We start from the raw sequence: 16234 nt of genomic DNA, 5'->3' as shown, positions 1-16234 counted from the left end.
TGTCTGTTTTCCAATTGACTGCCACTGATGGTATGTGTTAAACCTTTTCAATGTCAGGAATCCAAGCCCAGAACAACCACCAAAGCACAGGCTCAGGTTGTCTTCTACAAAGCAACGAATGACATTTTGCTAGGATGACCAAGGCCCCTTGGCATTATAGAGATTTCTATAAGAAAAAATGCTGGCACCATGGGGCTGTTTGAATGTTAGGCAGACAAATATAGACCAACCTCCTAAACTTGATTTTATTGTTTACAAAATAATTTAATGAGATGAATAGTGAGATCTTGAAACTTCCATTTAACTTCAGAGTCAAGAAAGAAGCCAAGGAAAATAGAGAGTTTGGAAGATTAGAACCTACATTATGTCTAGATCTCAACTATTTCCTGTTCTTCAATAGAAAGCAAAAGAAAAGCCAGAATGTTTAGAAGTAGAACCAGTACTCCATAAGATCTAATCAGTGCATTGTTCGTAATCCACAAACTACTCAAGAGGCAAAGGACTCAGGAGTTGCGGCTTCTGCTTTTTTTTTTTTTTTTTTAATAGATTGTTAACAGTAGACCTTTTAGTCCAATATGTCCTGCCTTAATATAGTGTTAAAAATTATTTCAAAATAATGTTCCTTTATATTTGTATAATACTTTACAAACTAAAAGGAAGGTGCCTAACAGGATTTATTCTTCATAAACTCGCTTTATCCTGACTTCAACACAGGTAGGTATTATCTCCACTATTAGTGAGCCAGTGTGAGTGATAGCAACTCAGTTGTATAAATGAGTAGTCAGATCATTGGAGAAGCTAAGAGGATTAAACAAGAGTCTTATACTTTGGAAGTAATAGAGCCCAGAAATGAAACCTATTTGTTCATCTAGCTTTATGTTACCACATGAACAATTTATATTTAAATAACATAGAAAGCTACATTTTATAAGAGGCAGGTAGGCAGTTTTAATCCTGTTTAACTCATCATATACCAAAGCAAAAGCATTTGTCTAAGGACATTCAGCCTCATAATCAACATTAGCCAAACACATTTAGAATGGAGGACCAATGCTGCATGAATGTGTACTCACTGATGAAGTTAATTATTAATGTCTTCATCTGTTAAAACAGAACCATATTGGCACAGGCAGGGACCCCAGCTGAACCCCTCTCTTCTAATACTCCAAGTGGTAACAGCTAATATCAATTTTAATACTGCTGATTTACATGTCATAATAAATGCATCTGGCTGCGCATCCCTGGAGGCTTATTTAGAAGTGAAAACAAAGGTACTATTTATAAAGATTCTCTATGTTCTTAATTTAGTTGGAAAAGCAGAAAGTCACAAGAGAGACAGTTACATTTGGGTCATGGTACATAATATCTTTAGTATACTATGAGTGTTCAATCAATCTTAAGGCACAACATAATGAAGATTTTCTGATTTCTATATATTTTAACTAATATTTATTGAGTAGTTGGTATCCAGAATGCATTTTAAGACTATGAAAATGGGCTGGGCATGGTGACTTATGCCTGTAATCCCAGCACTTTGAGAGACTGAGGCAGATGGATCACCTGAGGTCAGGAGTTCGAGACCAGTCTAACCAATATGGTGAAACTCAGTCTCTACTAAAAATACAAAAACTAGTTGGGCATGGTGGCAGGCACCTGTAGTCCCAGCTGCTCAGGAGGCTGAGGCGGGAAAATTGCTTGAATCTGGGAGGCAGAGTTTGCAGTGAGCCGAGATCATGCCACTGCACTCCAACCTGGGTAGAGCAAGACTCCATCTAAAAAACAAAACAAAACAAAACAAAAAAACAAAAAGACTGTGAAAATGAATAATATGACTAGATCTAGCATACAAATATCTATGTCTATATACCAGCTACCTACGTACATATATATATATATATATACACACATATACCTTAATAAGACCCACCCAGCCTTAGCAAGACCCACCCATGCCTTCAGCGATTCCAATATAAAGATGTGTATGTGTGTGTGTATATGTGTGTGTGTGTGTGTGTGTATATATATATTTCTTCTTCCTCCCAAAGTCATTAAAATTATATCAAGGAGATAAAAATTTGTAAACTGGATTTGGAAAAAGATGGGCAGTAGGTTCGATGGAAGAATCTAACTTTGCTCCCACCAGAAACCTCTATAAAATCACTGTAAAGGGACAGATAAACAGACAGATATAGATATGCTTTTAAAGACATATACCCAAAAATAAATGAAGATAATATAACAGCACAAAATTTGGGAAGTCAGGAAAGCAGTCATATGATTGTTTACTAAAGAGCCTTGCAGACCCAAGAAGAAAATGAGGAAAGCTGAAAACTGACCTAACCTTCACTTCGAACTCACCAAAAGTCTCAGAAATCAGCAGTAACAGATACCTCTGGAATGGGAGATTAAGGGGGATGGGGAACCAAAATAAGAAAAATTGGCTGGAAGATTTAAGAAAAGCAATTGGAAGCTGGGGATGGTGGCTCACACCGTCAATTCCAGTGCTTTGGGAGGCTGAAGCAGGAGGGTTGCTTAAGCTCAGGATTTTGAGATCAGTCTGGGCAACATAGCGAGATCCCATCTCTATATAAAAATAAAGTAATAAATGAAATAAAACTAAAAAACAATCCCTCTCCCTGGATTCTATTCATGCCACTGAGTCAATTCCCTTTCAACACAATTGCATAAGACTAGAAAGTTTAAACAGAGACTCAACTGAGAGGGAACTCACGTCATAATTGAGGGTGTGAGTGCCAGTCCGAAAATGTGTGGGCTACCAGATTCCTAGCAGACATAAGATTAGAAGGTATCTCTAGAGAATCAGCAGAAGTGGAAAGACTTGATACAATATTAGGAGTTCCCCAATAGTAGCCCAGCCAAATTGTCCTACAAGGAAACTCAGCCTTAACAAGACCCACCCATACCCTTGAAAATTCCAATCAGAAATTGGATTTCCACACCCTGAATCACGGACAGTCAGACAAAGAGTACCAGAATCTGATGAAAATTTCTAACGTGGAACATATAGGCAAGAAAAAACTAAATAAAACACTTAGAGAAAAGTGACTAAACAGAGAGAAGGCTTCACAAAAATTCTCATTAACATCCCCAGAGAGAGGATTTTCATTTGTACAGATTGCTAACAACTAAGTAGCATTTATGAAAAAAGAATAAGATGGTATAAAATATAATACATTCAGAGAGCAAAATAATTGTAAGATTGAGGGATCCCAGGATGAATGTGGAATGTGACAAAACAATCTGTTATAAATGTGTGAAACAACCTCACTGAAAGAAGGGGTGGGATACTGACTGAAATTATATTGGAAATGTATGGAGTCTGCAAGACCTTTTTTTTTTTTTTTGAGATGGAGTCTCACTCTGTTGCCCAGGCTGTAGTGCAGTGGTGCGATCTCAGCTCACTGCAACCTCTGCCTCCTGGGTTCCAGCGATTCTCCTGCTTCAGCCTCCCAAGTAGCTGGGATTACAGGAACACACCATCACACTTGGCTAATTTTTGTATTTTTTAGTAGAGACGGGGTTTCACCATATTGGCCAGACGGATCTCCAACTCCTGACCTCGTGATCTGCCCACTTCAGCCTCCCACAGTGCTGGGATTACAGGGGAGAACCACCGCGCCCAGCCTGGAGTCTGTAAGACTAAAGGTAAAAGAAATTACACAAGCACTGAACTCTAGTTGATAAAGTTATTCTCATGAGGGCACCAGTTAACAATTTAGATGTCATGATACATGTATATTGGAAATGAACAATCAAATAAGTGGATGTGGGATGCTATGAGCCAGGATTCTCACTCTTGGAGTGTGAGTTTACATGTAAGAAAAAGAAGCACCTAGAATAATTTGTGTAATATATTAGAGCTGAAAACATCCATCTGAACTCATGTTTTGCTTAATATCAATACCAATGTTACATACACAAATATTAAGAGATATATGTATATATGAGTTGGTGTGTACACATCTATTGCTTGCTCTGCCAGCTGAGAGGTCCTAGATGCAACAATGTTCTGCTAGTGACAAACACATCTAGTGCTCAGATCTTGGTTTCTAATACAATTTCCTAGTAAAAGGAACTAGGTCTTCTTGGAGAAATGTCTGATTCTAGGATTGGGAAAGGAAACATACAAGGTAAGACTGAAGTATTTTATAGTGCCAGAAAGTAAAAAATAATGCTCCCAAATAAATAAATAAATAAATAAACCCATAATGTTGAAGGTATTCAAAAAGGTCAAAGGAGCCAACTTAAAAAAACCCTAATGGTCAAAGCTGGAATAATTCCAGCAACAAAATAAATAAAGTAGTATTAGATTATAACCCAGAGTATAAAATAAATATTTATGAATACCTGCTGTTATAAATAAATAATTGAATAAATAAATAAAGGAGAGAAAAGAGAAAAATCTCCCATGCAGGAGAATTTCAAATAATTTATGTGGATAAAGAGGTAGAGCATAACTCCCCACCTAAGTATGAGTGGGGAAGGGAAGTGCCACACACTTTTAAATGACCAGATATCACGAGAACTCACGGTCACCAAGTCACCACCAAACCATGAAGAATCTGCCCTCATGACCCAAACACCTCCCACCAGGCCCCATCTCCAGTATTGGGGGTTACCATTAAACATGAGATTTGGGTGGGGACAAATACCCAAACTATATCACATACTTTTAGGCAAATTTAGATAATGACACCAGAATAATTAAAATCCCAAGCTGTTAAGAATTAGACATAATTTTCTCCATGTAGGGAGGAATGAGGCAGCTGCTTATTTTTTCTTATTTGAAATCTTTAACTAACAAGGGTGTGTATTACTTTTAAAAAGATAAAAGTGGCCAGGTGCAGTGGCTCACACCTGTAATCCCGGCACTTTGGGAGGCCAAGGCAGGTGGATCACCTGATGTTGGGAGTTCAAGGTCAGCCTGACCAACAAAGATAAACCCCGTTTCTACTAACAATACAAAATAAGCCAAGTGTGGTGGCGGCTGCCTGTAATCCCAGCTACTCGGAAGGCTGAGGCAGGAGAATTGCTTGAATCTGGGAGGCAGATGTTGCAGTGAGTCGAGATTGTGCCACTGCACTCCAGTCTGGATGACAGAGTGAGACTCCATCTAAAAAGAAATAAATAAAAGGATAAAAGTTGGCTGGGTGCAGTGGCTTAAGCCTGTAATTCCAGCACTTTGGGAGACCAAGGCCGGTGGATTCCCTGAGGTCAGGAGTTCGAGACCAGCCTGGCCAACATGGTAAAAGCCCATCTCTACTAAAAATACAAAAATGAGCCAGGCGTGGTGGCAGGCACCGGTAATCCCAACTACTCAGAAGGCTGAGGCAGGAGAATTGCTTCAACCCGGCAGGCAGAGGTTGCAGTGAGCCGAGATCATGCCATTGCACTCCAGCCTGGGTGACAGAGTGAGACTCTGCCTCAAAAAAAAAAAAAAAAAAAAAGAGAAAAGTTATCTTTTAATGACTAAGATGCCATTTCTGTCCTGAGGAATCTTGCACTCTGTACAGAAAACTGATTATATAAGGGGGATGAAAGGAGAGAAAGAAGTAGGGAGGTGACAAAATCTTTATTGAATGTCTACTTGGTGTTATGCATTTTGCTGGATAAATTACATATATTATCTCATTTAATCCTTCTACTGTTCCAGTGACTTCCCCCATTTTACTCTGAACAATGAATGCTTGAAAAGGTTATCTAATTTATTTAAGATCACAAAATTTCTCCATACCAGAGGAAGGAATCAAACCCAGGTCTATCAAAGTCTTAATTTATGTACTTCCTCATATAGAAGGCAGTCATCTAAGTACTAAAGATATTTAGTACTAAAGTACTAAGTACTGAAGATATTTGGATATCAGTAAGATTTTTAAGATAGACACTGCTCTCTTGCTAGACAAAGTTGTAGTAAAGGACAGGGTTACCTTACAGATCTAGGACACAGCAGGATAAGTCAAGCTTCAACCCCTTGGTGAGACCTTCTCTAGAGAAGCAGACCGCTGAGGGACAGTTTTTGATGTCTATGTCCTATCTAACACATTCAAAACTCTTAACAACTGGAGAGATGAATGATTCATCTAAACCCATCCCAGGAGTCCTGAAATCTTCCCCTTTGTTGCAGTGAGACACATTAACTGGAGGAGAGATGGCCTCCTGCGAATCTCCATTACAGTCAACCCTCCCATCTTCTTGTTCCACTTCCCTGTCACTCACTTATGAGATTTGGAGATAAGCTAATTTGGTCACACTATTCCTCAGCTGGTCCCTTTTGGAGAAATCTTTTTAGGTATTTTGGTCACCTTATTAGGTATTTTGGTCACCTTATTAGGTATTTGGTCAACTTATTCCCTTCCTTGGAATAATTTTTGTTAAACTCTCACCACCCTCTTAACTTTTAATTCCTCTTCCTCTTTTCCTCCTCCTCCTCCCTTTCTTTCCTCTTCCTATTTCTCTTTCTCTTCCTTTTCTCTCTTTCTCTCAGTTGATAACTGTGCCTACCACATCTCCAGGAAACATAGAACATCAATTTTATACCCTAAAATCCAATCAACCTCCATACACATCCATTCTTCAGAAGAAGAGGAGCCCTTCTTCTAGGCAAAGCTAATTCTGCTGCTTTTGTCCTTATCCTGTTTACTCCTGCTTATCCTGGAGTCTGTGCCATCTTTTATTATCTCTCCTCTGCCTTTTCACTCCTCCTTCTCCGTGAGCATCTTTCCCTTACTATAAAACGTAACTAACCTGCTCCCACTGGTGAATATCTTTTCTTTCTTCTCAATTCCACTTTCTTTCCCAGGTGTTTGTGGAGCATGTGCTATGTACCAGACACTGTGCTGGGTGATGAGAATACTTTGGGAAATGAAACATCCAAACCTTGCCTTCAGGGAGCTTACAGTCTAGTGAGAGAGCAGATGATAAGTAGGCATATAAATATAAATGTATACATTTCCACAAATAGGGCACAGTGTTAGAGAGTAAAGGGGGAGTCCTCTAAGTTAGGGTAGCCAGAAAAAAGCTCTTATCATTCCATCACCTCCATTACTGGAGTTCAGACTGTTATCTCTCACGGGGGTTCTAACGAACTCTTAACTGGATTCTCTGCTTACAAATTCCCTTTTCTGGTCCTTTTCACATATTACTACCATAATTCGGTGTCTAAAGCAGATCCAAACTTGTCATTCCTCCATTTATGCCTTCAGTAGTTTCTCAATACCTGCAAGCCCAGATACTTGAGCCCAACATTGTAAAGCACCTAGATGAGTAAAGAGACTAGAGATTGCTCTATAAACAGAGACCAGTGCTGTGAGCAATGTTTGGTGCTGATGTTAATCTCCAGAACTCCCTTGGGCTTGTTATTTTTGACAGCCATTCTCTATTTTTATTTGTCTACTTTAACAAAACCAAACCAAATGAAGAATGAAGAGCATCTAGTGGAAGACCTAGAGCAATCACATTCTCTCCTACAACTACTAAGTAGTTCTAAGAAACAGGTTAGGCTGTGGAACCTGCAAAGTGGAGAAGAAAGTGACTGAAACTCTGGTGAGAGAAAGGGCCACACAGTTGACTGCTGCAGGAGACCAAATTTGACATTCTTCTTTAAAATGCTATTAGTAAAACTGGTCAACTAAAACAAAAAGAAACTAAATTTAGTGAATTTCTCATTTGGTGAAATGGGCTTTTGTGAATTGACCATTGAGTGAGTTTTTTCAAGAGTCTAGGGGAATTTGACATTCTGACTATTCGACAGATTCCACCAGGGGGAAGTGAATTATATGAGTCAAGGTTAATGGTATGGGCAGAGGAGCTCCTGCTCCACTTCCTTTTTAGTAGCTGAGAGCATATTGTGTCTCTTGTTGCCTCTGTGTCAGCCTGTGGTTAGCAAAGCGTGGGTCTAAACTTCATGCTCCCAATCTGCCCCAAAAGAGAACGTGGAACTTAATTGAGGGCCTGATTAGGAGCTTGATAGAAGATGTCTTGACAAAGAAGATGAGATGACCTGTTAGTGGTGAGCCAGAGATGGGCCGCTGGGTCAGAGCCCTGCCTATTAAATTATAAGAAAATTTGCAAGCCAGTTGTTAAACACAGCAGTAATTAAAAACAAAGATATTTCAACTTACATCTAAATTAATTCTATTAAAAATAAAGACAATATTCAAAATTGTCGCTCCATAGTTATTAGACTACATTTTACATATTATCTATGTTCTTGAGCTTATATGCATCTATTCTATCTGTAAGACAGATCTTTTTCCAACTTCACATTTGGTGACACCACACTGGTACCTTGAAATGCCAAGGCGGGAATGTTTACACCACAGAAGTTTGCAAATACCACAAATCAGGGCTCAACTGACTCAGAACCAACTGCTAATCATACTGGGGTCTACACTGCAGGGCAGACTTCCTGTTCAAAGAGCCAGGAGAGGCTAGCATGGTGACTCATGCCTGTAATCTCAGCACTTTGAGAGGCCAAGTGGGGTGGATCACTTGAGGTCAGGAGTTCGAGACCAGCCTAGTCAACATGGTGAAACCCCATCTCTATTAAAAATACAAAAAAAAAAATTAGCCTAGCATGGTGGCACATGCCTGTAATCCCAGGTACTCAGGAGGCTGAGGCACGAAAATCACTTGAACCCAGAAGGCGGAGGTCAAAGTAAATGGCACCACTGCGCTCCAGCCTGGGTGATGAAGTGAGACTCTGTCTCAGAAAAAAAAAAAAAAAGAGCAAGGAAAGTCACATTGGACCTCTGCAGCACTAACAAGGTAAGGTCATGTCAGCAAGGATAAGAATGGTCCATGCATTACACCAGTTACAGGCTTCAGTTCAGATACCAGCAGAACACCCCAAAATTGCACCAGTCCCTCCCAGTGGTCGTGAGTCCAGGGAGCAGCCCAGACTAGCTATGACACAGCAGAAACCAACAATGTCAAAAGGATGCCAAGAGCTCCCGATCTCCTCTGTCCTGCTGAAGTCGCTTAAGCCTCACATTCAGATGTCATCTTGAAGAGAAACAGAGTGAGCAAAAACCTGAAAGACTGAGCACTTTCTCTAAAAGAGATAAAAAATTTACCTAAAGACACGATTCTCTTTATAAAATTGAATAAAATTCTGGTGAGACTGAAACTGTACTTGTCACCCTTGGGGAGGGAGTGGTTGAGTGAGGACGATCTTTGCTGAACACAGACCAAGTATAAAAAAAAAAGGAGCCACACTTTGTTGTCGTTGCATATTTGAGAACAGTGTAACTAACTTTACATTTCTGCTACAGTGGGGATTTTGAGCTTTTTTTTCTTTCTGACTCTAGACAAACAGATATTGAACTTTTATTAAGGGATAAGTACTATTAGTATCTTCCATGTGCAGATAAAGAAATCAAGCCTCAGAAAGTCTCTGTGACTTATATAAGATGACCCAACCAGGAAGAGGATGAGTTGGGTCTCGAAAGGAATGTTGGTATGACTGCAAGGGTTCTGCCCTGGTTTTACTGCTTGTTGTCGACTCTTTTTCAGGCCTTTTGTAGATCCTTTTGGCTGTATAGGTACTTCTCCAAGAACTGAGACAAACCAGGAGAGAGCATCCCCTCAGGGAAGCATCTGGAACAGATAACCTGGGGACAAGTCAAGTCAGGAAGGCTATTACTTTAGACACTGACCATGAATACTTTAGGATCTAGGACAAGAAACGAAATGTCACTAGAAAGGAAGTTGAACTCAGAAGCTAAGTGCACAAATCATGAAGAAGGTAAATGGGCCACAGGGCTGGCAGCTAATAGAGTTAAGAGACCGGGGCAATGATTGAGATGTGGAGCAGAGAGGTTGGAATGTGAAGAACTAAATCCAGGAATCCTGAGCAAACGTTCCTTTCACACGGGGCCCAGCTCATCTTGCCAGAGCAGCAGTAGCCTCATAAAGGAGCCAAACCAGGCATGAAAACAACCTCTTTCCAAAGTGCGATTATTACTCACTCACTCCCTCCCACTGCCCTGCATGCCCCAAGACTGCTATCTCCATCTGACTCTTAGTTGTCTTGAAAAATAAGTATTTTTATTAGTTTATCGAAGTAATTTATGCAGGTAATTTTAGAAATTCAAATATAGAAAGACTTAAAAGAAAAGCAGAAGTCACCTGTCCCAACCTACTCCCTTTCCAATCCAACTCTTCACGCTTTGCATTCAACTTCTGTAAATTTCCAAATGCCCCATGCACTCCCATGGCTCACACAGAACTGCACACGCCAGAACCTGTCCCAGTATTTCTTTTCTGGTTTTATTATCCCAAAGAGACGGAGAGGAGCCCAGCACAAAAGTCCCAAAATATAGAGCCTTGGTGAATACAAATAGATTGAGAGCCAGAGTAAGCACGGGAGGGAAGCGAAGGTGTCCACCCAGGCTCCTTTTGTTTCACTGATTTCCATGGGTGGATGGATGGTTTCTCGCCATTGTCTGGGGTATACTGTATACTCTGCCAGCGCAAGGGAATGAGTCAGCTTCTTGCTTCTCCTTTACTTCCCATCTGCTGATAATGCAGCTCTCTACAACCTGTTGATCTCCATTAATAGTAAGAAGGCCATCAAACACAATTTGAGTTCAAAAACACATTTTTCCGTTTTGGTAGCAGAACTTTCTTCTGAGGTCTAGTGTTGCAGTGGCTCAAGTTTTCCTTTGTCTGCCATCCTAAAGGACATCATTCTTGTATTCATTCATTCAACAAACATTTGCTAAGCATCCACTCTGGGTCAGGCATGTGATCAGCACACTGGACACAGTTTAAGTCCACAGTCTGTGCCCTTGTGCCAGAATGGCCTAGGAAGAAAGTCAGATGAAAAGGCCACCACAAGTCGGTTTGATGAAAGCTCTCACAGATAAGTTTCTATGGAAGCATTAGGATGGGCACTGCACTCCTGATTGAGTAGTCAGGGACAGCCTTCTGGAATGGGGATATTGAGGTGAGTTTTGAAGGCCAGCTATGAGCTAGGGTCTCTGCAGAGTATCTAGGGGCACTGAGTATGGCCAGAACAATCTTTCTCTGATCACAGCCCCCAAACTGCTGAGATATTCACAACACCTGGCCAACAACTGTCAATTTTCTGGGTTAACATCCTAAATCTTGACTTTTTAGACAACGGCACCTGAATCCCAGCAGATACTGGCTGTTATTAGCCATTTCCCCAATTTGAGAACTCTATCCTTGGGCCCAGGTCTCTGCAGAGCTAAACAAAGCACCTTGTTCCAGCAGCCAGACCTCCCCTGCTCTTTGGGTCTGCCTGGACTTCTGGTCCAGCTTTGCTGCTTCCCGAGACCCAGCTCCAATATTTGTCACCCAGACACTTTCTTCCTCTCAGAAGGGTCTGACCTCTCCAAGACCCTGAAAGAGGAAGTAAATGCTTCTCACAGCTATGTCCCCACTGTTTCAAGAAATTATACGAAGGATAGAGGAAGACACATGGAAGTCTCCAGAACCTTAGCCAGTCCAGAAATTTCACTTCGGTGTTTCATACCTTTATCTAGACACTTTGGTAGCTATTAAACTGAGATTTGTCCTAGGAAAGTAATATTTGGAGCAAATAAATTGCAAAAAAAAATTAAAATAAAAAAGGTTTTATTTTCGTGGAAAGAAAGTAATAACAATAACACTGAGGAATAGAAAAGTGGAACCGGGCCGGGTGTGGTGGCTCACACCTGTAATACCAGCACTTTGGGAGGCCGAGGCCGGTGAATCATGAGGTCAAGAGATTGAGACCATTCTGGCCTACATGGTGAACCCCTATCTCTACTAAAAATACAAAAATTAGCCAGGCATGGTGATGGGTACCTGTAGTACCAGCTACTCGGGAGGCTGAAGCAGGAGAATCGCTTGAACCTGGGAGGTGGAGATTGCAGTGAACCGAGATCGTGCCATTGCATTCCAGCCTGTATGATAGAGCAAGACGCTGTCAGCAGGAGAAGGAGAAGGAGAAGGAGAAGGAGAAGAAGAAGAAGAAGAAGAAGAAGAAGAAGAAGAAGAAGAAGAAGAAGAAGAAGAAGAAGAAGAAGAAGAAGAAGAAGAAGAAGAAGAAGAAGAAGAAGAAGAAGAAGAAGAAGAAGAAGAAGAAGAAGAAGAAGAAGAAGAGAAGAAAAAGAAAGAAAGAAAAAGAAAGAAAGAAAGAAAGAAAAAGAAAGAAAGAAAGAAAGAAAGAAAGAAAGAAAGAAAGAAAGAAAGAAAGAAAGAAAGAAAGAAAGAAAGAAAAAGAAAAGAAAAATGAAACCATTGAAGAGAGGAGACAATTCAGGTCTAAAGGACTGAGAGGTTGAAATTTCACAAGTTTGCTTAGGATTAGACCTGTTTGAAAGACGTGGAGAGAGAGAAACAAGGTAGGAAAAGAAGCAGGGGAAGAGGGAATAATAAGGGCACTATTAGAAGGAATGACTGAGCTGGGGCAGAGGCATAAGCAAGTAGGAGGGAATAAAATGCTAAAACTAGAATCATGTAGACAGACAATTTTATAGGAAACGTATGTTAAAATAAGTACTGAAAACAGGCAAAGAAGACAAGATAGCAAAGCTTGAGTGATACCATACTTGGTTCTTAGAGAATCATTTTGTCTTCACCTGACTGCAGAAAAGTCCAGCCAAAGACTCATCAAATATGCTGTTTCCTGTTGTCATCTATGTGCGACTTCTTCTAGCTCATTACATCCCCAACATGGCTTCCCCTGTAGGGAACACACTTGTACCTGGGGCAAGAGTCGCTCCTCTTAACTTGCGACGTGCAGGGTGGGTTGAGTTCTGCTAAATTTCAAAGCTAAAATTAAATTTCTTCTGCTCACTTTTGTAAATTCCTTCTGAGTTACTTCTCTACCCCTCCCTGGCTCATTTTCTGAGACTAAACAGTCAAATGAACAAAGAGTCCAATTATTTTCCATGAGTAGGAGAAAGGAATTATAGCAACTCCAAGAAATCATTAGTCAAAATTAATGCATAGCATGAAAAATATTACACACATGCACAGGTACACACACTTACATTCACACATGCCACCTCCAAGAGCCTCTGTCTTCACTAACAATCTACTAAAAAGGCCAATCAAATTTTAGCCTAGATGAGGACATATACTTTCAATTTGTCTATTTGGTACACATGGATGGCTTTTTTCTGCATATTTTTTCAATAGAGTGCCCAACAGGGAATTGTAGCTTAGTATTTTAGAGATCAACCCACTGGGTTGGGGTGGGAAAATGGTCTGTTCAAATTATTCACCCACTATTGAGAAGTAGATCTTTCCAATGAAGAAAAAAATGTCAAAGAGGGAATTTTCTACCCATGTGTCTCTCTTGATAAAACTAGAGAAGAAAGGATTACTGCGCACTAGGCGTTTAGAGTAAAGCTGGTGGGAACACACAAAAGGAATTTCGTGAAGCACTACTGGGGACTGCTTACAGACCTCAATCGTAAGTAGTACATTTAGAAAACCATGTTACCCTAAAAACATTATTTATTTTTCTCTATGAGCTTTGGAAAGTATTGATTTGGAAATACGGATTTCTTTGCCCACTGAGTCTTTTGGAAACATATTCTGGTTATTTTTATGAGCCCAGCCTGTCTTCCTGGCTTTATATGGAAATTAATTTCTTTTGGCAACATATCCACTTCTTGATCTAAGGCATATATGAGGTTTAACTACATCTCTTCAGAGCTTTGCAAATACTCATACTGAGTCTTTCTGGAAAAGGAAGAATTTTAACCCCATCAAAGGGAGTCTGGTCAAGAAGGATTGTGGGTCACTCTAGCAAAAAATAGGATTCGTTGGTACAAGAGGGAGCTAGTTAAGCAAGAGCATGTTAGGGTAAGCATTAAGGAAGAACTTTTTTTTGACAAATGCAATGTCTAACAAATTCTAAAACTGGCTATCAAGGAATATCTGTAATAGCAAACACTTCAAAGAATTACCCATGTTACACCACCATTTCTTTTAAATTGTTTAAGCAGTAAGAGGTTTATAATGCTGAAAACTCTTAACTACACTAGGGGGGAAAAGCTACACTCACAAATCACTTCTATCATGCAGGTTTATTACAAAGTTACATAAGAATGTCGGCTCAGGAGATCTCGCCTTTGCACTCCAGCATGGGCGACAGAGTGAGACTCCCTCTCAAAAAAAAAAAAAAAAATTATCTGCTAGGCGCAGTGGCTCACGCCTCTAATCCCAGCACTTTGGGAGGTCAAGATGGGTGAATTGCCTGACCTCAAGAGTTCGAGTCCAGCCTGGCCAACCTAGTAAAACCCCATCTCTACTAAAAATACAAAAACTTAGACAGACATGGTGGCACATGTAGTACCAGCTACTCAAGAGGCTGAGGAATGAAAATCACTTGAACTCGGGAAGCGGAGGTTGCAGTGAGCTGAGGTCATGCCACTGCACTCCAGCCTGGGTGACAGAGTGAGACTCTATCTCCAAAAAAATAAAAATAAATTAAAAAGTAAAATGTTGCGGGGGCAGAGCTCGGCAGAGACCGGGAAGGGTTCGCTGTGACTCCCGCTCCTCGAGTTGGGGGCTCCGTTGGACGCTGCTAGGCAGACAGCGAGTAACGAGGGCGGGTGACCGCGGTGTCCCTGGGCCTAACCATGTCTCTAACCATGCTCAACTGCGGTTAGAGACGACATGAGTGCCGCGGGGCTGCTGGCCCCGGCCTCGGCCCAGGCTGAAGCGCCGCCAGCCCCCAAGTACTACCCAGAGGAGGACGAAGAGCTGGAGAGCGCCGAGGACGAGCTTAGCTGTCCGGGCCGCGAGTCGGACGAAGACACTGAGGATAGTGAAACTGACCTGGCAAAGCATAATGAAGAAGACTATGTAGAAATGAAGGAACAGATGTATCAGGACAAACTGGCTTCTCTCAAGAGGCAGTTGCAACAACCACAAGAAGGTACATTACAGGAATATCAGAAAAGAATGAAAAAACTAGATCAGCGGTACAAAGAGAGGATACGGAATGCAGAACTCTTCCTCCAGCTGGAAACTGAACAAGTGGAACGAAATTACGTTAAAGAAAAGAAGGCAGCAGTGAAAGAATTTAAAGACAAGAAGGTTGAGCTGAAAGAGAACCTGATTGCTGAGCTAGAAGAAAAGAAGAAAATGATCGAAAACGAAAAGCTGACAATGAACTGAATGGAGATTCTATGGAGGTGAAACCTATCATGACCAGAAAGTTGCAGAGGCGAACAAATGATTCCGTCCCCATCCCAAACAAGAGGAGGAAACCTGCTCCAGCCCAGCTAAACTATTTGTTAACGGATGAACAGATCATGGAGGATCTGAGAACATTAAATAAGCTTAAGTCACCCAAGAGACCAGCATCTCCATCCTCTCCTGAGCACCTGCCTGTGACACCCGTGGAATCTTCCAGCCCAGAGGTTTGAAGCTCTGATAGAAGATGGCAAACTGTGCTATGACAAAAGATGGTACCACAAAAGCCAGGCCATCCATCTGGAATCAAAGGACAACCAGAAACTGAGCTGCATGATCAGTTCTGTAGGAGCCAGTGAGATCTGGGTGAGGAAAACAAGTGACAGCATCAAAATGAGGATCTACCTGGGCCAGCTTCAGCCCAGGCTCTTCGTGATCTGCCAATGCTCAGCTGCTTGACTTTCTGCAGTGCTCTTCTCTTGATCCTTTTTCTGGAGTGGGTTTTATTTTTGTTTTGTTTTGTTTTCTTCTTAATAGAAAAAATGTTAACTTACTGGGAATAGCTACTCAGCCTTGGAAATGGAGAGCACTGTCATGGATTCCTTAAGGCACTTTTGTGGCCGGCCACTTGGAACTCTGTCAGTCTTTTCTGCCTCAACTTCTTCCAGACATCAGTTACCATGTGACTGTTTTACTTTCAGGAGTATTGGGGGTTTGATTTACTTTCCTTTTATCACTTTATTTTTTGCTTATACTTGTTTTTGAAAACCTCCTCTGAGTTTGAAGGGACAGCTGTTTTTATTAATCTTTAGGTCTCTCTACCATGGAGAAGAACAGGAAGGGATACACTCTCCAGTGCATTTTCATGTTTTGAATCTGATTAGTGGATCAGGTAGCTACTTTGCCTGTTGAGCCCAATTCACTATTTCCCCAGAAGCTTGGGGCAGAGGTCCCAGCAGGAGATGAATTCTCCTGGCTCTCAGCCTTCTGGGAGAAATAAATGCTTTGTGTAACATCTGGCGCCCGCCATCCATTCCACTGGCTGAGTGAT

The 16234-nt window shown here is 41.1% G+C and overlaps 1 pseudogene; it reads left to right on the top strand.

Moving 5' to 3' along the window:
- Positions 1-14639: 14639 nt before the first annotated feature.
- Positions 14640-15657, top strand: LOC102141087 (sin3 histone deacetylase corepressor complex component SDS3 pseudogene; annotated as a pseudogene).
- Positions 15658-16234: the final 577 nt, after the last annotated feature.

The sequence above is a fragment of the Macaca fascicularis genome, chromosome 15 (assembly GCF_037993035.2).
Source record: "Macaca fascicularis isolate 582-1 chromosome 15, T2T-MFA8v1.1".
In the NCBI taxonomy this organism is placed as follows: domain Eukaryota; kingdom Metazoa; phylum Chordata; class Mammalia; order Primates; family Cercopithecidae; genus Macaca; species Macaca fascicularis.
This window is presented reverse-complemented; position numbering and strand designations above follow the sequence as displayed.